The sequence below is a fragment of the Chiloscyllium punctatum genome, chromosome 3, assembly GCF_047496795.1.
Source record: "Chiloscyllium punctatum isolate Juve2018m chromosome 3, sChiPun1.3, whole genome shotgun sequence".
Classification (NCBI taxonomy): Eukaryota; Metazoa; Chordata; class Chondrichthyes; order Orectolobiformes; family Hemiscylliidae; genus Chiloscyllium; species Chiloscyllium punctatum.
In genome coordinates, this window is record NC_092741.1 from 138,328,562 (window position 1) to 138,351,875 (window position 23,314).

The window sequence follows — 23,314 nt, forward strand, 5'->3', positions numbered from 1 at the left end:
GGGCGGCTGTCTATGTAGAGTTTCCACATTCTCCCTGTGTCTGTGTATGTTTCTTCCCACAGTCCAAAGATGTACAGTTTAGATGGATTGGCCATGCTGAAGTTGACCCGTAGGTCTTCAGGGAGGTCCAGGGCTAGATGGGTTAACTATGGAAAATGTGGGGTCATAGTGATAGGGTGGGATGCTCTTCAGAGGGTCAGTGCAGACTTACTGTGCCAAATGGCTTCTATCAGCACTGTAGGGATTCTAACCATATCATTAGCTGCAGATAGAATAGCAATTTATTGTCACATGTATTTTTACAAACAAAAAGAGAAAAGTTTCAAAAGTCTCCATAGTACAGGTGCCTGTATTAATGACAGAAGTCATAGATAAGAAGAAACAAGTAAAGAATACGATAGAGTTCATCTCAGATCAATTTCAGTTCGGAGCAAGTTGATTAAATGGCAAACACTGGAATACCCGGAAGCTGCTGCTGAAGAAGACCTCCACACCTTCAGGCTGGGACAAAACCTCCAAAATCTGGAGACCATCATGCCAAGCCAAGAGTTCCCCTCCAGGTTGAGGTTGCCAAAATGGGAGACTGCAATGCCAGGCCGCAGGTGCCCCTCAGGAATGAGACCACCACAGTGAGACACCATCATGCCAGGCCGCGAGTGCCCCTCAGGAATGAGACCACCACAGTGAGACACTGCCATGCCAGGCCGAGGGTACCCACTGGGTGGGAAGCCCTCCCTTTTCATTAAGCCCAGGCAGGGAGAAGCTGCCTTCTGACAAAGAAGTTAAGAGAAAGGTAAGATAACAAATAGGAACATTCAGAAAAAGCAGAAAAAGAGAAAAAAGGTAAAAAGTGGATGGAGTAGATGAGATCCAGGCTCCTAGGCTGAGGAGCCTACCAGCTGCACTGCTGCACCACCAGCACCTTGTGATGGAAAATCTCACCAAGGCAGGATGTGGAGGGAAATGTTCTCTTTATCACTGTCACATAGAATGTGACTTGTGACTTTGGTAAGAGCCATGTTGGTGTTGTGGAAGGATGTTTGGTTTGGTGAATAAATTTGGAGCTGAAAATGTGTTGCTGGAAAAAGGGCTCATGCCCGAAACGCTGATTCTCCTGTCCCTTGGATGCTGCCTGACCTGCTGCACTTTTCCAGCAACACATTTTCAGCTCTGATCTCCAGCATCTGCAGTCCTCACTTTCTCCTTGAATAAATTTGGAGGCAACTTCATGTTGGAGAGATGAAAATGGGGTGGTGATTTTCAGGGATGGTGAGGTTAAGGATTTCTTTCTGAGGAGAAGGTTGTTGATTGCCCTGTGCGAAGGATTTTTCATCGTATGGAGGTGGAATGTGCAAAAAAGGCAATGCTGGGATGGTGCTATCCACAATTTGTGCAGTTGATTTTCTGTTTGGTTTTCTGACTGTTCTGATAATCTGTCTGACAATAAGACAGTGTTTTCTATAGCTGATACTGATCAAGTAACCTTCTAGGTAAGACTCCTTTGTTAGACTTCTATTGCACCAATTCACTTCCTCTCAGTGGGAATTAAGGAATGTTTGTTCAGCTCTCGAACATTGTGTGATGATCTAAAATGGACAATGGCACATCAACAAACCTGTTTAACATTTTGTTTTCATTGAAGTCAATAAAAATTGGGAGTGATGTTAAAAAAGCTACAAGCTCACTGTTATCTGTTTTACAAAGTTAAAAATCACATGACACCAAGTTATAGTCCAACGGGTTGATTTGAAAGTCCAAGCTTTCAAAGCGCTGCTTCAGATGGCACTAGCTAACTGACAAGGAGCAGCACTCCGAAAGCTTGTACTTTTGAATCAACCTGTTGGCCTATAACCTAGATTTTCAACTTTGTCCACCCCTGTCCAACATTGACACCTCCACATCTGTTTTACATTACAACATGTATTCAAGCGCAGCACTGTGCTCATTGGAATTGAGGTAGAAACAGGCCATACATTTACCCTCAAAGCCTTTGGACAAGGAGAGTGAAAATTAGCCAGGGTTGTCAGCTCTGATTAAAGTTCCAGTGAATCCTAATAGGCAATGAACATATGTGGACTATAGGTGTACACAGGACTTGGTATGGTTTTAATGCACTCTAGAGTCAAATTGGCAGCCAACATTCACTGCAGTGAATGGTCATCCAGTGAGGTCCTGGAAAGATGAACTTTTATATTGATTAACAGGATGAGGGTGTCACTGGCTAGGCCACCATTTATTCCCCATCCCTGTTTGAATGTGGGAGTCAATCACATTGATGTGGGTCTGGGGTCACACATCAGCCAGACCAGGTAAGTAAGGCAGTTTCCTTTCCTTCAAGGGTATTAGTGAGCCAGATGGATTTTTCCAACAATTGGTAATGGATTTATAGTCATCATTATTCACATATTTCAAATTCATCTCCATGGCAGGATTCAAACCCAGGTCCCTGGACCATTATCTGGATTAACAGCCCAGCGATAATGCCATTAGGCCATTGCCTCCCCATTGCCTATCGAGCTCTATACAATCCAGATTTAGTACTTTCAGGGAAGAAATGGACACCATTTGGGGGACAGATGAATGAAAACAGGAAAAAAAAGGATAAAACTTGTTCTGCAGTGGAATGTGTTCTTGTAAGGCGTGTTATTTAATGGAACTGCCTGTACTCTAACCTCAGTTTTCTAATTTAAATACCAATTAGAACAGCACCGTAAATGCAAAGGACAGCTGCTTCTAATATTTTCCTTCTTAACTTGTTTTTAAAAGAGACAGATTGTGGTTTGTGACAACTTAGTGATGCAATAAGCTTCATGAGTTTTGAAATTCAGAGACTGTGGAGCAGCATTTGGATGTTATACCATTTGCACTATTGTATGTCGGGTTTAATGCCTATTTAATTGAACATGCTCGTGTAGTTGGAGGGTGAAGTGAGTGTTGGAAGCTGGAAATTGAAATGATGCCTTTAAATTCTTTGGTTTTTGTTCTTGCGATCCACAATCCTCCTCTCCTAAAGCTATTAAACGATGGCTTATGTATAACTTCATGGAATAATCATGTCTAAGAACCTACAGTCAGTTCTGGGATAACATGGTGGTTCCGCCTCATGCAATCCCGTGTTATAAGAAAATTGTCTGATAGAAGCACCATTTAAACTAATGGGGCTGGAATCACATTATAACCAATACACTTTAAAAGTTCATGCTTTAGAAACAGTGTCCCCAATTCATTAATCATGTTATAATGAATTTGCATTAATGAAACGTGAATTATAGGAGACCCCCCCTGTATACTGGCCTGAGTCCACGTTGTCCTTTTAGCATGCAATCAAAGACAAACACCATACATAAGCCTGTGGTTTTCACCCAGTTTCAAGCCATAGATTCAGATAAACAATCAGGATCAAAATCTCTGGCTTCATTTTTAATTTCTCAGACCCATGTGTTGTATAACATCATGGAATTGAAAGGGTCAATTTGAATTAAACTGAAGCACCACTCATTCTGGTACATAATATAGTCTCAAGGGAATGTATGGCTCATCTTAAGGAATATTAAAGAGTTTTAGGAAGTTCTGTAGAGTTGCAGTAGGAAACAGTCAAGTCTTCCACTGCTCATGTTACCGTAAGTACAATATAACCTGTATGTAGTTACTATAAGACTCGAGTAGCACAGTAGCACAATCCTTACCTCTGAGCCTGGGTTAAAGTCCCATCTGCTCCAGAACTGTGTCTGAACAAGTTTAGATTAGATTAGATTAGATTACTTACAGTGTGGAAACAGGCCCTTCAGCCCAACAAGTCCACACCGACCCGCCGAAGCGCAACCCACCCAGACCCTTCACCTAGCACTACAGGCAATTTAGCATTGCCAATTCACCTAACCTGCACTTTTTTGGATTGTGGGAGGAAACTGGAGCATCGTGAGGAAACCCACACAGACACAGGGAGAATGTGCAAACTCCACACAGAGAGTCGCCTGAGGCGGGAATTGAACCCGGGTAAGTTGCTCAAGAACATACCTACAGTTACTTTGACAAAATAGCATTACCTTGTTACCTAAGGTACACTGAAACTTGTAATTCATCCTTCACCACAAACAACCAAAAAAGACCAAGCTTAGTGTGTGAAGAATGATAGGCAGCAGCATTCAGCCCAAGGTCCTAGGCCTTGTCATTACTCTTTGAACACCAAAGTGCATGATAGCCTATTGTAGTGCTTTTACTGTCTTCCTATTAGTGATCAGTTAAATCAACACAGCTTCCTGACCATGATCCTTAAAGGGTTATCTCCCAGAAAACAACAGGTGACTGGATAGATCAACTGGGGGCAGGAATCTCTTGTGTTAACCATCAGTTCTCACGGTAAAAACAATGACTGCAGATGCTGAAAATCAAATACTGGATTAGTGGTGCTGGAAGAGCACAGCAGTTCAGGCAGCATCCAACGAGCAGCGAAATCAACGTTTCGGGCAAAAGCCCTTCATCAGGAATAAAGGCAGTGAGCCTGAAGCATGGAGAGATAAGCTAGAGGAGGGTGGGGGTGGGGAGAGAGTAGCATAGAGTACAATGGGTGAGTGGGGGAGGAGATGAAGGTGATAGGTCAAGGAGGAGAGGGTGGAGTGGATAGGTGGAAAAGAAGATAGGTAGGTCGGACAAGTCAAGGAGGCAGTAACTGAGCTGGAAGTTTGAAACTAGGATGAGGTGGGGGAAGGGGAAATGAGGAAGCTGTTGAAGTCCACATTGATGCCCTGGGGTTGAAGTGTTCCGAGGCGGAAGATGAGGCGTTCTTCCTCCAGGCGTCTGGTGGTGAGGGAGCGGCGGTGAAGGAGGCCCAGGACCTCCATGTCCTCGGCAGAGTGGGAGGGGGAGTTGAAATGTTGGGCCACGGGGCGGTTTGGTTGATTGGTACGGGTGTCTCGGAGATGTTCCCTAAAGCACTCTGCTAGGAGGCGCCCAGTCTCCCCAATGTAGAGGAGACCGCATCGGGAGCAATGGATACAATAAATGATATTGGTGGATGTGCAGGTGAAACTTTGATGGATGTGGAAGGCTCCTTTAGGGCCTTGGATAGAGGTGAGGGAGGAGGTGTGGGCACAGGTTTTACAGTTCCTGCGGTGGCAGGGGAAAGTGCCAGAATGGGAGGGTGGGTCGTAGTGGGGTGTGGACCTGACCAGGTAGTCACAGAGGGAACGGTCTTTGCGGAAGGCAGAAAGGGGTGGGGAGGGAAATATATCCCTGGTGGTGGGGTCTTTTTGGAGGTGGCGGAAATGTCGGTGGATGATTTGGTTGATGCGAAGATTTGTAGGGTGGAAGGTGACCTGTCGTCCCCCCTCCCCCACTCCAACCTCTCACCCTCACAACGCGCAGCCCTCCAATCCCTCTGCTCCAATCCCAACCTCACCATCAAGCCAGCGGATAAAGGGGGCGCAGTGGTAGTCTGGTGCACTGACCTCAACACCGCTGAAGCCAAACGCCAACTCGAGGACACCTCTTCCTACTGCTCCCTCGACCATGTCCCCACCCCCCATCACCAAACCATCATCTCCCAGACCATACAGAACCTCATCACCTCAGGAGATCTCCCACCCACAGCTTCCAACCTCATAGTCCGGGAACCCCGCACTGCCCGGTTCTACCTCCTTCCCAAGATCCACAAGCCTGACCACCCTGGCCGACCCATTGTCTCAGCATGCTCCTGCCCCACTGAACTCATCTCTACCTACCTTGACACTGTCCTATCCCCCCTCGTCCAGGAACTCCCCACATACTTTCGAGACACCACCCACGCCCTCCACCTCCTCCAAGACTTCCGTTTCCCTGGCCCCCAACGCCTTATCTTCACCATGGATATCCAATCCCTCTACACCTCCATTCGCCATGACCAGGGCCTTCAAGCCCTCCGTTTTTTCCTCTCCAGACGTCCCCAACAGTACCCTTCCACTGACACACTCATTCGTTTGGCCGAACTGGTCCTCACCCTTAACAATTTCTCCTTTGAATCCTCCCACTTCCTCCAGACCAAAGGCGTAGCCATGGGCACACGTATGGGCCCCAGCTATGCCTGTCTCTTTGTTGGTTATGTAGAACAGTTGATCTTCCGTAATTACACCGGCACCACTCCCCACCTCTTCCTCCTCTACATTGATGACTGCATTGGCGCCACCTCGTGCTCCCGCGAGGAGGTTGAGCAATTCATCAACTTCACCAACACATTCCACCCTGACCTTAAATTTACCTGGACTATCTCTGACACCTCACTCCCCTTCCTGGACCTCTCCATCTCCATTAGTGACGACCGACTTGACACTGACATTTTTTACAAACCCACTGACTCCCATAGCTACCTGGATTACACCTCTTCCCACCCTATCTCTTGCAAAAATGCCATCCCGTATTCCCAATTTCTCCGCCTCCGCCGTATCTGCTCCCAGGAGGACCAGTTCCACCATAGGACACACCAGATGGCCTCCTTCTTTAGAGACCGCAATTTCCCTTCCCACGTGGTTAAAGATGCCCTCCAATGCATCTCGTCCACATCCCGCACCTCCGCCCTCAGACCCCACCCCTCCAACCGTAACAAGGACAGAACGCCCCTGGTGCTCACCTTCCACCCTACAAACCTTCGCATCAACCAAATCATCCACCGACATTTCCGCCACCTCCAAAAAGACCCCACCACCAGGGATATATTTCCCTCCCCACCCCTTTCCGCCTTCCGCAAAGACCGTTCCCTCCGTGACTACCTGGTCAGGTCCACACACCCCTACGACCCACCCTCCCATTCTGGCACTTTCCCCTGCCACCCCAGGAACTGTAAAACCTGTGCCCACACCTCCTCCCTCACCTCTATCCAAGGCCCTAAAGGAGCCTTCCACATCCATCAAAGTTTCACCTGCACATCCACCAATATCATTTATTGTATCCGTTGCTCCCGATGCGGTCTCCTCTACATTGGGGAGACTGGGCGCCTCCTAGCAGAGCGCTTTAGGGAACATCTCCGAGACACCCGTACCAATCAACCAAACCGCCCCGTGGCCCAACATTTCAACTCCCCCTCCCACTCTGCCGAGGACATGGAGGTCCTGGGCCTCCTTCACCGCCGCTCCCTCACCACCAGACGCCTGGAGGAAGAACGCCTCATCTTCCGCCTCGGAACACTTCAACCCCAGGGCATCAATGTGGACTTCAACAGCTTCCTCATTTCCCCTTCCCCCACCTCATCCTAGTTTCAAACTTCCAGCTCAGTTACTGCCTCCTTGACTTGTCCGACCTGCCTATCTTCTTTTCCACCTATCCACTCCACCCTCTCCTCCTTGACCTATCACCTTCATCTCCTCCCCCACTCACCCATTGTACTCTATGCTACTCTCTCCCCACCCCCACCCTCCTCTAGCTTATCTCTCCATGCTTCAGGCTCACTGCCTTTATTCCTGATGAAGGGCTTTTGCCCGAAACGTTGATTTCGCTGCTCGTTGGATGCTGCCTGAACTGCTGTGCTCTTCCAGCACCACTAATCCAGTATCAGTTCTCACACTCAGTTTCCTGCCATGAACCTACCAAGTGGCTAGATGTGGTTCAGGTGAAAGTGAGTTGCACTCAATGCTGCTTGTTACTGTGAACAGGAAGAAGCCTCAATTGTATTTCCAGCAGCCAATCCAACTCTGAACCTCTGTCCCTCAGGGAAGGAAGCCTCCTGTACAATATTGCATATTCCACCCGTGCCACCACCCACCCCCCCAACCACAACCCCTCCCCCCCCCCCACCCCCGCCCCCCAACACCACTCCGTCTAACCCAATCCTGATGCATTTAAAGATACAACTTAATAACTTTGCACCAGACGTGGATGCCAATCTCACAACTACAACATGGCACGAGTGGATGTTATATAAAAAACAGTGAGCTGATTAACTCTTGTATGCCTCCACACGCTGATATACAAGTAACAGTATATGGGAGAATGTAAGCAGTTCTCCTTAGTCTGCTCCAGTCTGCAGTCAGAATCTGACTGTAAATTACTATCTTAACACCCAAAAACATGTCTTTTCTGCTCAGACATCCACATGGTCACCCCTCACCACATAGTGTTTGTAAAACTTAGACTAACACTAGCAGAGATATTGCTGGCAGCTTTCTACCTAAGTTCTTCATACATTCTAAGGACATGAAAGTCTTGGAAATTTCCTTTGTAACTAACGTTTAATTAGGACTCCTGACAAAACAAGTGACGCTGGAGAATAGGAGACAGCAAAGTTGGAGGGTTTGATGACAACAGGGAGAGGGGTTTAGAATGAGGCAAAGGGAATGGTGTAAGGTGTAAGGTGGATAGGTGGGAGCCAAGGAAAGGGTGGTTGGATTGATAAGAGGGAGGGCACAAGGACCAAAGAAACAAGGTAAATTGGAATTCTGTCCACGTCTCTCTGGAACTGATTTGGAAGGCTAAAAGGAACCTTATGAAATTTCAGGTTCAACAAATTTACTTCACCACAGAAGACCTTCCCAGTTGAATGTTGGAATAGGGGTAGGGTTAGCGACAGTTAGAAAGTACAACTGCTCAACCCTTCCTCATGCTTTTGAATCTTTTAGTAAGAGAGGGAGTTCTGTGAAATCTCAGACTGAGGTCAGAGTTGGGCCTAGTTGGCATGTTTTCAGAGCTAGTCAGGATTTTGCAGGAATGGGAATATGGGCCAATTGAAAATACTTGTAACCCAATGATAAAAATGTGTTGGAGTAGTGCAGGGCTGGGATTTAATTTGAATGTTTTTTTTCCCAGCATTATTTTGCTTTTACAAATGTAGAAGAAGATTAGCAGTGATGATGGAGTGAAGTTTTCAAAATTCAAATTACAGATGGTCAAGACGAAATGGTGCCATCAGATCAATATGTTGCATGGATGACCATTCTTGAACTTGAAGCTAATATTGTGTGTCAGGATTTATAATGTAAATCCCATGATAGTATCCTCCACAGGTGGGAATGAACATTGAATCCACATGTTGACAGTTTTAAAATTGAATTTCCCACTTATAAAGCATGACATAGGAGAATTCAATGCATTTTAAATTGAACATTGCAACCTAATTATCGATTTAAATATATAATCACAGAAGCTGAATGAAATAATACATGTAATTAATGTACATTAGATCTAATTCTGTAACATTTTCAGTACAGAAAGGGATGCAAAATAGGCATTCAAGTAGCAGTATTAATGATAGATTTTATCATATTAATGATAGATTCTGTCAAGTGAAGGCTATCTCGGGGGGTTGTAATAAGACAGGATCAATATGGATAGAATTTTAAAAAAGGAAGAAAAAAGACACAATTCTTCATTTAAATTACAGGCCAATAATATTGGCTAAATTTAACTTTTCTAAGTTATACAGCAATATGGGTAATGCATGTGGCAAAGGCAAGCACTTTCCTTTTGCAAATCACTTGGAGACAAATAACTAAAATAAAAAATAGGGCTTGACCATTGAAATAAAACATAGGACTTGAACAAACATTAGCAGGTAATATCAAAATAAATAGTAGAAATGTAGTAAACATAAATGAATGCTTCAAGATGAATAGAACAACAGAGGGATGAAGGAGCAAGTCGAATTATGGAGGATGGAAGCATGGTGAACATTTTAGATAAATGTTATTTTTACAAATGACAGCAGAATTGGTGAGGTAGAGCAGGGCAAGTAATCAGCACTGCCAACTGCACTGAAAGGGTTGGATCTGAAAGACTGACAGAAATCGAGGTGGATGTCACTGGCCTGATGCCATTGAAAGCAGTTGGAGAGGAGGCAGCAGAGGATCTGGTGACAATCTTCAATTCTGTTTAAATATGCAAATTGTGCTACAGTACTGGAGAGTAGCCAAAGCAGCACCTTTGCTGGAGAAGCAAGAGGACAATAAATCAGGTAAACACAGGTTATATTTCAATACACAGGTGAAAAATAGATATAAATGCATAGATTAATTGAGGTTTGGAGACGTTGGTGTTGGACTGGGGTGTACAAAGTTAAAAATCACTCGTGATGAAGGAGCAGCGCTCCGAAAGCTAGTGCTTCCAAATAAACCTGTTGTGATTTTTAACTTTAAAAACCTAATTAGGTTTTTTTTTGAAGTTACTGCATAGATAGATCAAAGAAATATGATAAATGCAGTGCGCACAAATTTTCAGAAAGCATTTTGCAAAGTCTTACATGCCAATTGTTTTAAAAGTTCAAGCATATGGTATAAGTGAAAACAGAACAGCATGAATAAAAAGATTCATCTTTGAAGGTAAAATTAGTTAAATATTTGAAGCAAAGGAAGTTATAAAGCTATAGCGAAAAGGATATGGTGGTTAACAATTAAAGACAATGATTTAATGACCTCCTTTTGCTCTGTAAACTTCCCGAACTCTAATAAGTTTTATATTTCTACAAGATGTGAATGGTGTGTTGATCAAAATCCTTTTAATATTGAAGACAGGGATGAATTACAAGCTCTTCAATCAAATATTGAAGTCACTGCTGTGTATTAAGAGGTTGCAGGTTTGCAATGAGCTTCTGCATGCTTCGGTTCTGAATTAGGTGATGATGTTAGCAAGAAATAACTATTTGCTAATTAAGATCTGCAACTGATGAACAATCAATACTTTTACATGGTAAATGTGAAGATTAGTCAAACAGAAATGGAAAATGTTGTTTTATTTTGTGACTTTAAACCATGACGTCAGTGTTTACTTTGGTTAATTTTGCTCATTAAATAGCATGGATGGAATTCTCCCCACCCTGACATGACATCAGCAATGGAATGCAATGTGGCAAAATGTAACAAAAATGAAAAACTCAGAATCATGACAATGAGAAAATGTTTTGTAATTGTCTAGCAAGCCTTAAATGGCAACTTTAGAATCTCACCATTGAGCAGCAACTGCCTTATTTATAAGTATTGCCATCACATTAAAGCTGAAACATGTAGTCCTGAAAAGCACAGTAGGTCAAGCAGCATCCAAGGAACAGGAGAATCGATGTTTCAGGCATAAGCCCTTCATCACATTAAAACCCAAAGCCGGCTTATTTATGCACCACTTCCAATTTTCCTTTCTTTCCATGAGCAGAATTCTCAACATGTAAATCAGTGCAGTGTAGGGTGGTATTTCTGCAGGATGGCCATTCTGAGGAAGGGTCACTGGACCTGAAACGTTAACTCTGGTTTCTCTCCAAAGATGCTTCCAGACCTGCTGTAAATGGGAAAACTCCACTCCACATAAGGTCATGCTAAATATGGACTCCCAGCAAGTTCAAAATGTACAATATCATTTTAGCAATGTATATTTTAATATCTACTTTACAGTTGGTACATGTTGAAGTAATGGGAGGGCATGATGGCACAGTGGTTAGCATAGTTACCTCACAACACCAGGGACCTGGGTTCAATTCCAGCTTTGGATGACTATCTGCGTGGAGTTGGCATATTCTCCCTGTGTCTGCATGGATTTTCTCCAGGTCTTAGCGAGATTTAAGAAGATTTGTAGCTCAGGTTGAGGTTCTGGATGTAGCTTTGCTTGCAGAGCTGGAAGGTTAATTTCCAGATGTTTCATCACCCTACTAGGTAACATCTTCAGTGGGCTTCTGGGTGAAGTACTGCTGCTGATTCCTGCCTTCTATTTATATGTTTGGGTTTCTTTAGGTTGGTGATGTCATTTCCTGTTCTTTTTCTCAGGGGATGGTAGATGGGTTCCGGTTTCCTCTCATGGTCCAAAAGATGTGCAGGATAGGTGGATTAGCTATTGTAAATGCAGGGTTACAGGGATAGGATGGAAGAGATGCTCTTCAGAGGGTTGGTGTGGAGTCAATGGGCCAAATGACCTCTTTCCACACTGTAGAGATTTTATAACTCTAATAAAGCAGGTCAAGATTAGGAGAGTGTCATTCTGGATAAAAAGATGTTGAATTTACATAGTAATTTTCTCAGTGTATAGTAATAGTAACAGGCTCTATAACTAAAGACTTACACTTGAAATGTAATCCTTTCATTATTTGTAGACAAATAATGCAGCCAATCTGTATGCAGTGCAATCCCAAAAATGGTGAACAAGATTATGACCAGATATTTGTGTTCTTAATGGTGTTGGCTGAAGGAGGAACGTTGGCCAGGGTTGCAAGAGGGCTCCTTGTTCTTCACTTAATTTATTTGGGACCTTTTCAGTTCAATTAAACAAGTCAACAGAGTCTCTATCATCTTGTGCAAAAGTAGCTCCTTTAACAATAAAACACTCCCTCATACTCCATTAAAGTCTAAATTATACACCCAAATGCCATATCTAAATGTACTCTTTTCTGGCTCAAGAGGACAGACATAGAATTTGTATTCAACTTAGCTATGTCCAGTGAGTGTTGCATTAGTGGCTGTGGCTGAACTTAAAGTGATATCATAGTTTTCACCCTCATCCCATCCCCAGCAGGGATAGAAGAGGAATGGGAGAAAGTAATGATCGGTGGGATAGGTTAGAGTGTTATACTGGGATTGAGAGATACACTCCCGGAGCCAGTTGAGGAGAAACCTTCATCCCAGGTGCCTATCCTCAACCCAGACCAGGAAATCTGCTGAGCCTGGCAAGTTAGACGATCTTCCGTAATTACACCGGCACCACTCCCCACCTCTTTCTCCACTACATTGATGACTGCATTGGTGCCACCTCGTGCTCCCATGAGGAGGTTGACCAATTCATCAACTTCACCAACACATTTCACCCTGACCTTAAATTTACCTGGACCATCTCTGACACCTCCCTCCCCTTCCTGGACCTCTCCATCTCCATTAATGACAACCGACTTGATACCGACATTTTTTACAAACCCACCAACTCCCACAGCTACCTGGATTACACCTCTTCCCACCCTACCTCCTGCAAAAATGCCATCCTGTATTCCCAATTCCTCCGCCTCTGCTGTATCTGCTCCCAGGAGGACCAGTTCCACCACAGAACACACCAGATGGCCTCCTTCTTTAGAGATCGCAATTTCCCTTCCCACGTGGTTAAAGATGCCCTCCAACGCATCTCGTCCACATCCCGCACCTCCGCCCTCAGACCCCACCCCTCCAACCGTAACAAGGACAGAACGTCTCTGGTGCTCACCTTCCACCCTACCAACCTTCGCATAAACCAAATCATCCGCCGATATTTCCGCCACCTCCAAACAGACCCCACCACCAGGGATATATTTCCCTCCCCACCCCTTTCCACCTTGTTCAAAGACCGTTCCCTCCGTGACTACCTGGTCAGGTCCATGCCCCCCTTCAACCCACCCTCCCATCCTAAAACCTTCCCCTGCTACCACAGGAATTGCAAAACCTGTGCCCACACATCCTCCCACACCTCCATCCAAGGCCCTAAAGGAGCCTTCCACATCCATCAAAGTTTTACCTGCACATCCACCAATATCATTTATTGCTCCTCTACATTGGGGAGACTGGAAGCCTCCTAGCAGAGCACTTTAGGGAACATCTCTGGGGCACCATCACCAATCAACCATACCTCCCCGAGGCCCAACATTTCAACTCCCCCTCCCACTCTGCCGAGGACATGGAGGTCCTGGGTCTCCTTCACCACCGCTCCCTCACCACCAGACGCCTGGAGGAAGAACACCTCATCTTCCGCCTTGGAACACTTCAACCCCAGGGCATCAATGTGGACTTCAACAGTTTCCTCATTTTCCCTTCCCCTACCTCACCCCAGTTCCAAACTTTCAGCTCAGCACTGTCCCCATGACTTGTCCTACCTGCCTATCTTCTTTTCCACCTATCCACTCCACCCTCCTCCCGCCCCCAACCTATCACCTTCATCCCCTCCCCCACTCACCTATTGTACTCTATGCTACTTTCTCCCCACCCCCACCCTCCTCTCACTTACCTCTCCACCCTTCAGGCTCTCTGCCTGTATTCCTGATGAAGGGCTTTTGCCCGAAACGTCGATTTTACTGCTCCTCGGATGCTGCCTGAACTGCTGTGCTCTTCCAGCACCACTAATCCAGAATCTGGTTTCCAGCATCTGCAGTCATTGTTTTTACCAAGTTAGAATCTGCCACCAGTTAAATGCTGACATAAGGAGGGAGGTCTGAAGTGCCGTTTATTACTTGCTTAAGGGAGTCAATTGACCCATCAATACATGGACACTTCAAAGCCATCCCTGCCATTGGCACAATTGCTGTGGGGCAAAAGTATGTGGATAAATAAGGGCAGACCACTCACAAGATTTAACATTATCAGAGCATGGCTTAAGGCCACTGAGGAGGACATCAAACCTTATTTTTTCAAGAGCACACTGAGGAACTCTCTATCCTATGGAGTTCGACTGTTCCCCAATGTCAATGGCTATCACTGTGCTTGTGCATAACTGTTGCCTTATGTCCATATCAGCTTGGATCAGTAGGAGCACTGGTCTGTAATTCAGGTCTATGGTGACACTTGAGCTCATAATTTAGAAAGATGCCACAATGGAAGCAGCATCAGTCAAATGCGCTATTAAACTGTTCAGGCATTGTTTAAAAGATCCCAAAGAATTACTTGACGAAGTCAGTTGAGATGCCTTGGTCAATATTTACGTCTCAGCCAATGCCACCAAAACAGAACAACCATTCCTTTTTCTCATTGCTGTCTGTGGGACTTTGCTGAATGCAAATTGCAGCATGCTTATGAATGGAACTGAGGCTATCAAAAGTAATTCACTGCTATCATCAATTGACTTGCACAAACACACACACGCAGACACACACACACAAGGAGACATACACACAGACACATGCAGAGACATGCACGCGAACACATACACACCCGCGTGCGATCGATTCTTACCCCTTCTTATTTTTATGTCTTATGTAATACAGTTACTCATTGAGATATAGTAAAATAAGGTGTGGAGATTAAACATGCATTAAAAAAAGCTATGATTGTGTCATCTCCATATAACTACAGTGTTTGGATCTAATTCTACACAGTAAAATGACAACTCAGCCATTTCCAATAATAGAAACCTTTAAAAAAGCAACCTGAAAGAGCTAATGTGAATCCCCTTGTTGCAATATCATGGATGTGTGGAGCCAATGGTTAGTCATGGAATGAAATTGAAATATTGGGTGTGACAAGGTGCATGGTATAAAGTTTTAAATTGTCAAGCTGAATTGTGAAACTATTAAGTAGCTTCTCATTGATGTGAAGATATGAATTAGGTGTCAGCCACTTGGCCCCGTGCTCTGCCACCAAACAAGCTGATCATGTCCACTTGCTATATTCTTCAACTCTCTTATCAATCAAGTATCTATTGAATTCAACCTTAAATGCCTCCATTTCTCCCTGGGGGGAGAGACTAGCAACACAATAAGTTCACATCTCAATCTTAAATGAATGAGCACTTATTTTCACAGTGTGTCTCATAGTTTTTCTTCTGACACAGGAAAAATCCTCTCAACGTCCAATTTGTCAATTCCCCTCAGGATCCAATATGTTTCAACTGGATCATCTCTTATTTCCATATTGTTAGGTATATAGAAGAGTACAGCAAAGGAATGGGCTCTTCAGCCCGCAATGTTGTACTGAACATGACTCCAAATTAAACTAGGAGAAAGTGAGGACTGCAGATGCTGGAGATCAGAGCTGAAAAATGTGTTGCTGGAAAAGTGCAGCAGGTCAGGCAGCATCTTGAAGAAGGGCTTATGCCCGAAACATCGATTGTCCTGCTCTTTGGATGCTGCCTGACCTGCTGCGCTTTTCCAGCAACACATTTTTCAGCTCCAAATTAAACTAATCCCTTCTGCCTGCCCACAATCTATATCTCTCCAATTCTTGCATATTCATGTGCTAATCTAAAAGTCCCTTAAACGCCCCTAATATATCTGCCTCCACCACCACCCCTGGCAGTGTATTCCACACTCCTAGCACTCTCTGTGTAAACAACCTACCCCTCACATCTCCTTTGACTTTTCCCCCATTCACCTTAAATGTATGGCCCCTAGCATTAGACATTTCTGGGAAAAAAGATTTTGATTGTGAACCCTATTTATGCATCTCATAGGTTTATGGACTTTCAAGTTTCCCTTCAGCCTCTGCTGCTCCAGATAAAACAACCCAGATTTTTCCACCCCCTTCTTGTAGTTGATACCCTCCAAATAAGGCAGCATCCTGGGGAACCTCTTCTACATCTTCTCCAAAGTCTTCACATCCTTCCTGTAATGCAGTGACCAGAATTGAACTCAATACTCTAAGTGTGATCTAACCAGAATCTTACAAAGCTGCAACATGACATCCTGACTCTTGTATTCATTTCTCCGAGCAATAAAGACAGACATGCCATAGGCCTTCTTTACCACTCTATCTACTTATGTGGACACATTTGGGAGCTATGGACCTGAACCCCAAGATCCCATTGTACATGAATGCTATTCAGGGTCATACCATTAACTGTATACTTTTAGAGTCATAGAGTCATAGAGATGTATAACATGGAAACAGACCCTTTGGTGCAACCCATCCATGCCGACCAGATATCCCAACCCAATCTAGTCCCACCTGCCAGCACCCGGGCCGTATCCCTCCAACCTCTTCCTATTCATATACCCATCCAAATGCCTCTTAAATGTTGCAATTGTACCAGCCTCCACCACTTCCTCTGGCAGCTCATTCCATACTCGTACCACCCTCTGTGTGAAAACGTTGCCCCTTAGATCTCTTTTATATCTTTCCCCTCTCACCCTAAACCTATGCCCTCTAGTTCTGGACTCCCCGACCCGAGGGAAAAGGCTTTGTCTATTTACCCTATCCATGCCCCTCATAATTTTGTAAACCTCTATAAGGTCACCCCTCAGCCTTCGACTCTCCAGGGGAAACAGCCCCAAGCCTGTTCAGTCTCTCCCTATAGCTCAAATCCTCCAACCTGGTAACATCCTTGTAAGTCTTTTCTGAATCCTTTAAAGTTTGACAACATCTTTCCAATAGGAAGGAGACCAGAATTGCATGCAATATTCCAACAGTGGCCTAACCAATGTCCTGTACAGCCGCATCATGACCTTCCAAATCCTGTACTCAGTACCCTGACCAATAAAAGAAAGCATATCAAACACCTTCTTCACTATCCTGTCTACCTGCAACTCCACTTTCAAGGAGCTATGAACCTGCACTCCCAGGTCTCTTTGTTCAGCAACACTCCCTAGGACCTTACCATTAAGTGTATATGTCCTGCTAAGATTTGCTTTCCCAAAATACAGCTCCTCGCATTTATCTGAATTAAACTCCATCTGCCACTTCTCAGCCCATTGGCCCATCTGATCAATGTCCTGTTGTAATCTGAGGTAACCTTCTTCGCTGTCCACTACACCTCTAATTTTGGTGTCATCTGCAAACTGTGCCTCTTATGCTAACATCCAAATCATTTATGTAAATGACAAAAAGCAGTGGACCGAGCACTGATCCTTGCGGCACTCCACTGGTCACAGGCCTCCAGTCTGAAAAACAACCCTCCACCACCATCCTCTATCTTCTACCTTTGAGCCAGTTCTGTATCCAAATGGCTAGTTCTCCCTGTATTCCATGAGATTTAACCTTGCTAATCAGTCTCCCTTGGGGAACCTTGCTGAACATCTTACTGAAGGCCATATAGATCACATCTACCTCTCTGCCCTCATCAATCCTTTTTGTTACTTCTTCAAAAGACTCGGTCAAGTTTGTGAGACATAATTTCCCACGCACAAAGCCATGTGACTATCCCTAATCAGTCCATGTCTTTCCAAATACATGTACATCTTGTCCCTCAGGAATCTCTCCAACAACTTTCCCACCACCGACGTCAGGTTCACTGGTCTATAGTTCCCTGGCTTGTCCTTACCACCTTCCTTAAACAGTGACATCACGTTAACCAACGTCCAGTCTTCCGGCACCTCACCTGTGACTATCAATGATACAAATATCTCAGCAAGAGGCCCAGCAATCACTTCTGTAGCTTCCCACAGAGTTCTAGGGTATACCTGATCAGGTCCTGGAGATTTATTCACCTTTACACATTTTAAGACATCCAGCACTTCCTCCTCTGTAATATGGACATTTTGCAAGATGTCACCATCTATTTCCCTACAGTCTATATCTTCCATATCCTTTTCCACAGTAAATACTGTCTTTAACATTTGATCTCCCAAAGTGCAGCACTTCACAATCACCCAGACTAAACTCCATCTGCCATTTTTCTGCCCATAGCTGCAATTGACCTATATCCTGCTGTATCCTTTGACAACCTTCTACACCACCCACAGCTCCACTGATCTTTGTATCATCTGCAAACTCACTAATGCATCCATCTACATTTTTATCCAGTCATTTATATACATCATAAACAGCAGAGATCCCAGTATGGATTCCTGCTGAACACACTATCACTTACCTCCAGCTTGAAAAATACCTTTCCATCCTACAATTACAACATTTAAAAAACATCCGGATGGGTATATGAATAGGAAGGGTTTGGAGGGATATGGGCCGGGTGCTGGCAGGTGGGACTAGATTGGGTTGGGATATCTGGTCGTCGTGGATGGGTGGGACCGAAGGGTCTGTTTCCGTGCTGTGCATCTCTGTGACACTACCGTCCGCCTTCGATGAGCAAGCCATTCATGTAAACTCCAACGGATACAGCCCAAGTGTGTCCAATCTTTCCTTCATTCCAGAAATAAGTTCCATTGAGTGAAACAAACACAAGAAATGCGAGTAAGTAAGAATTATACTGGAGTTGAAACTCTGGTTCACTCTCCACAGACACTGCCAGACCTGCTGAGTTTCTCCAGTACTTCCTATGTTTATTTCAGATCTTCAGCATCCATAGTATTTAGCTTTATATCAGTTTAGTGAGCCTTCTCTGAGCTTTTACTAACGTAGTTATTTTTTTCTTAAGTAAGGAGTGCAAATTAGGAATGGCCAATAAATGGTGACATAGCAAGGAACATGCCCTTCCACCTTCAGATATCAATGGGCAAATATGGTCATACAAACTATTGTCAAAACCTCCTTGAATATGCTGCAGAGCCTCCTACAAAGCAAATGTTTTCTTGTTTACAGATAGATGAACCAAAAACCATATAACTTTGTTATTGCTTGTCCAGTCATTGGTCTACCACGAGTTTTGGAACTGCCATTGGTGGCAAAGTCTTTTAGTTTACTACACTCAGGGCTTTCTAGTACAGTTGAATCAATCCACAGGGCAGTTTCCACACTGTAAGTAATCTAATCTAATCTAAAGGGCAATGTTAAAATCTGCTCTGTTTGGAGGTATATTACAGGCAACACTGCTCAATTTTCTGCACCATTGCTGCACACTCTTTATAAGTAAAAAATCCAATAATATGTTTGTCATCATCTTTCTCACTCCAAAGTGACAATAACTACTGAGTCCTGAAAACTGCTTTGATTGAGATGAGAGAACAGGGACTGAAGCTGCCAACTTCCAGACTGCACCCAGTGGTAGTCCCAGTCAGCCACTAGGACAATGTAGGAGAAAGTGAGGACTGCAGGCGCTGGAGATCAGAATCGAGAGTGTGGTGCTAGAAAAGCACAGCCGGTTAGGCAGCATCCAAGGAGCAGGAGAATCAATGTTTGGGCAAGAGCCCTTCATTAGGAATGAAGCTTGTGAGCTGAGGGGGTGGAGAGATAAATGGGAGGGGATGGGTTGGGGTGAAGGTCACTGCGAGTGTGATAGGTAGATGGAGATGGCGGCAATGGCGCTAGGTCAGAGAGGAAGGTGGAGCCGATAGGTGGGAAGGAAGATGGACAGGTAGGAGTGGCCATGAGGGTGGTGCCGGGTTGGAAGTTTGGGACTGGGATAAGATGGGGTGAGTGGAAATGAGGAAACTGGTGAAGTCCACATTTATGCCATGTGGTTGAAGGGTCCCAAGGTGGAAGATGAGGCATTCTTCCTCCATGCATGGGTTGTTAGGGTGTGGCGATGGAGGAGGCCCAGGACCTGCATGTCCTTGGCAGAGTGGAAGGGGAATTTGAAGTGTTCAGCCAGGGGGTGGTGGGGTTGGTTGGTGTGGGTGTCCTAGAGATATTCTCTGAAGCCCTTTGCTAGTAGGCATACCATCTCCCCAGTGTAGAGGAGACCGCATCGGGAGCAGTGGATTCAGTAAATAACATGTGTGGAAGTGCAGGAAGTGCATCTGATGGATGTGGAAGGCTCCTTTGGGGCCTTAGACGGAGGTGAAGGGAGAGGTGTAGGCACAAGTTTTGCAATTCCTGTGGTGGCAGGGGAAGGTGCCGGGAAGGAGGGTGGGTTGGTGGCGGGGGGAAGAGGGGGGCCGGGGAGCATGGACCTGATAAGAGATTCATGGAGTATATGATCTTTACAGACAGTGGATGGGGTGGGGAGGGAGATATATCTCTGGTGGTAGGGTCTGTTTGTAGGTGGCAGAAATGGTGGAGGATGATACTGTGTATACGGAGGTTGGTGGGGTGGAAGGTGAGGACCAGGGTGGTTCTGTGTCTTGTTGCAGTTGGAGGAGTGGGGTTCAAGGGTACAGGTAGTAGATGAGATACACTGGAGGGCATCATCAACTACATGGGAGGGGAAGTTGCAGTCTTTGAAGAAGGAGGCCATCTGGTGTGTTCTGTGGTAGAACTGGTCCTCCTGGGAGCAGATACGGCAGAGGCGGAGGAATTGGGAATAAGGGATAGCATTTTACAGGAGGCACGGTGGGAGGAGGTGTAGTCTAGGTTGCTGTGGAGTCAGTGGGTTTGTAGAAGATGTCCGTGTTGAGTCAGTCACCATTGGTGGAGATGGAGAGGTCCAGAAAGGGGAAGGAGCTGTCTGAGATGGTCCAGGTGAACTTAAGGTCGGGGTGGGATGCGTTGGTGAAGTTAATGAACTGTTAAACCTCCTCCTGGGAGCACAAGGTGGCGCCGATGCAGTCATCAATGTAGTGGAGGAAAAGGTAGGGAATGGTGCTGGTGTAACTGTGGAAGATGGACTGTTCCATGTACCCAACGAAGTGCGAGGAGCAGCTGGGGCCCATGCGTTATCCCATGACACCTCCTTTCATCTGGAGGAACTGGGAGGATTCAAAGGAGAAATTATTGAGGGTGAGGACCAGTTCAGCCAAACAAATGAGAGTCTCAGTGTAGCAGTACTAATGGGGATGCTGGGGGAGGTAGAAATGGAGGGCTTGGAGGCCTTCGTCATGGATAGAGTTCCCCTCCTCCCACCTTATCCCTGTCCCAACCTTCCAACTCAGCACCGCCCTCATGACCTGTCCTACCATCCATCTTCCTTCCCACCGATCCGCTCCATCCTCCTCTCTGACCTATCACCTTTACCCCCACCTCCACCTATCTATCAAACTCTCAGTTACCTTTCCCTTAGCCCCACCCTCTCCCATTTATCTCTCTACCCCCATGGCTCACAAGCTTCATTCTGATAAGGGCTCTTGCCCAAAACATTGATTCTCCTGCTCCGCGGATGCTGGCTGAACAGCAGTGTTTTTCCAGCACCACTCTCTCAACGTAGCCCAGTGACTATTTGTTGTTCCTATGACTCACTAGCAAGTGAAAGCACCTAATAATTCCATTCCAGGTTTCAATGGACTGAAGAACTGACCCAGTGATGATAAAGATACCTGAACATTGTTTCAGCAAACCTTTAAAGCTGATAACCTTTCTAACATAGTGTAATGGATAAGTTATTGCATTAAGTGCTGTTCCAACTTATAACTTTGATCTAGTCAAATCTTACATCTGTTTTTTTTTACAAACTTTGATTCTGAAACAACTGTCACGACTAATGAGAAAAGAACTTTCAGATCCAAATATTTTGCAACAGCTGCCATCAGAATTTCAGACTGTTCTGTTAACTCCATTGACATGAACAAAAATGGTTAGGCTGAATCCCCTGAGCTCAATATACAGTGAAATCCTCATTTTAAATTACTTTCACAATTTAATATAGATGTGAGCTTGAAAGATATGCACATTTTGCTGCTAAACAACCTCTCAACAGATTAAAAAAAAGTGATTTGAATTTGATATGGCTTTGTGAAGTATCTCATTATGATTTGCAAGAGTGACTTTGTTCTAGCCCAATACATGTCCTATCTTTTTTCCTCCTGTTACACGAAGTTAGACAGTAGAACACAAACAGCAAAGTAAAGACTAAGAAAAGTAGTACCTACTGTATTAACAAATGTTTTGGAAGGTACATTTCTGGTGAGTTAGATATACAGATTAAATTGCATGACCCCTGCTCCATCCCCTGTATGGATCAAAGAGCACTAATCTGTGCAAGTACAACACTGAGACTTCATAGTTTCTTTCTGCAGAAGTATCCTATTAACCCACTGGCCTCACAAGAATGAGAAAAAGCTGCCAATCAAGTCAATGGTTTCTTCTTAACTGAATGCATTTCTTTATGGGAACAAAACAGCTAATGCCTTTCACTCCTTGGCCCCGAGTCTTTTCGATCTTAGAAGTTCAGCTTTGCCTACAAAATGGGCTCTCCATCAGATGTGCACAATTCAGGAGTGGGTTGTGTCAGAATAATTTTGTGAGAGTATTAGTTAGCTCACTTCACCAAAACCGTGGAGCACATAGAGATCATTATTTTACTTCACGTTTAATGTTGATTTAACTCTAAAGCTGCCACCAGTGAAGGAGCTCTTGCACAGATGCTCACGTTTTCTACAGCAGGATGAGGTCCTGTTTCCCAACGCCAGCACAATTTAAAGAGATCATCAACTAACTTTGAGTTTCTTGCTGATTGACATCTACTGACTTTTGCAACGATTCAATGGTTTCCCGAGTGGTAGAGCTTTGCTGAAACCTGTACGCTGTTTGTGGCCCACGCTAAAAGACTCTGTCCTGTCTTAAATAATTCTGCACAAGACACTACTTCCCAGAATGGGCGCAGTACATTGCACCCCGTCTTGGACAAAAATTTTCTTGTCCAAAATATTTTCTTACTCCTCTTCTGGAGTACTGTCCAGTTATGGTCTCCCTGTTCTAGGAATGATTTTATAAAGCTGGAGAGGATTCCAAAGAGATTTACCAGGACGTTGCTGGGAATGAAGGTTTTGAATTATAAGGAGAGGTGGATAGGCTAGGATATTTTTCATTGGAGTGTAGGAGATTGACATGTGACCTTATAGAGACATATAAAATAATGAGGGGTATAGATAAGCTGAATGACAGATGTCTTTTGCCTCGGGTGGGGCATTTCAATACTGGGCGGATTATTTTTAAGGTGAGAAGAGAAAGATTTTAAAAAGACATGACGGGCAATTTTTTACAGAGAGTGGTTCGTGTGTGAAATG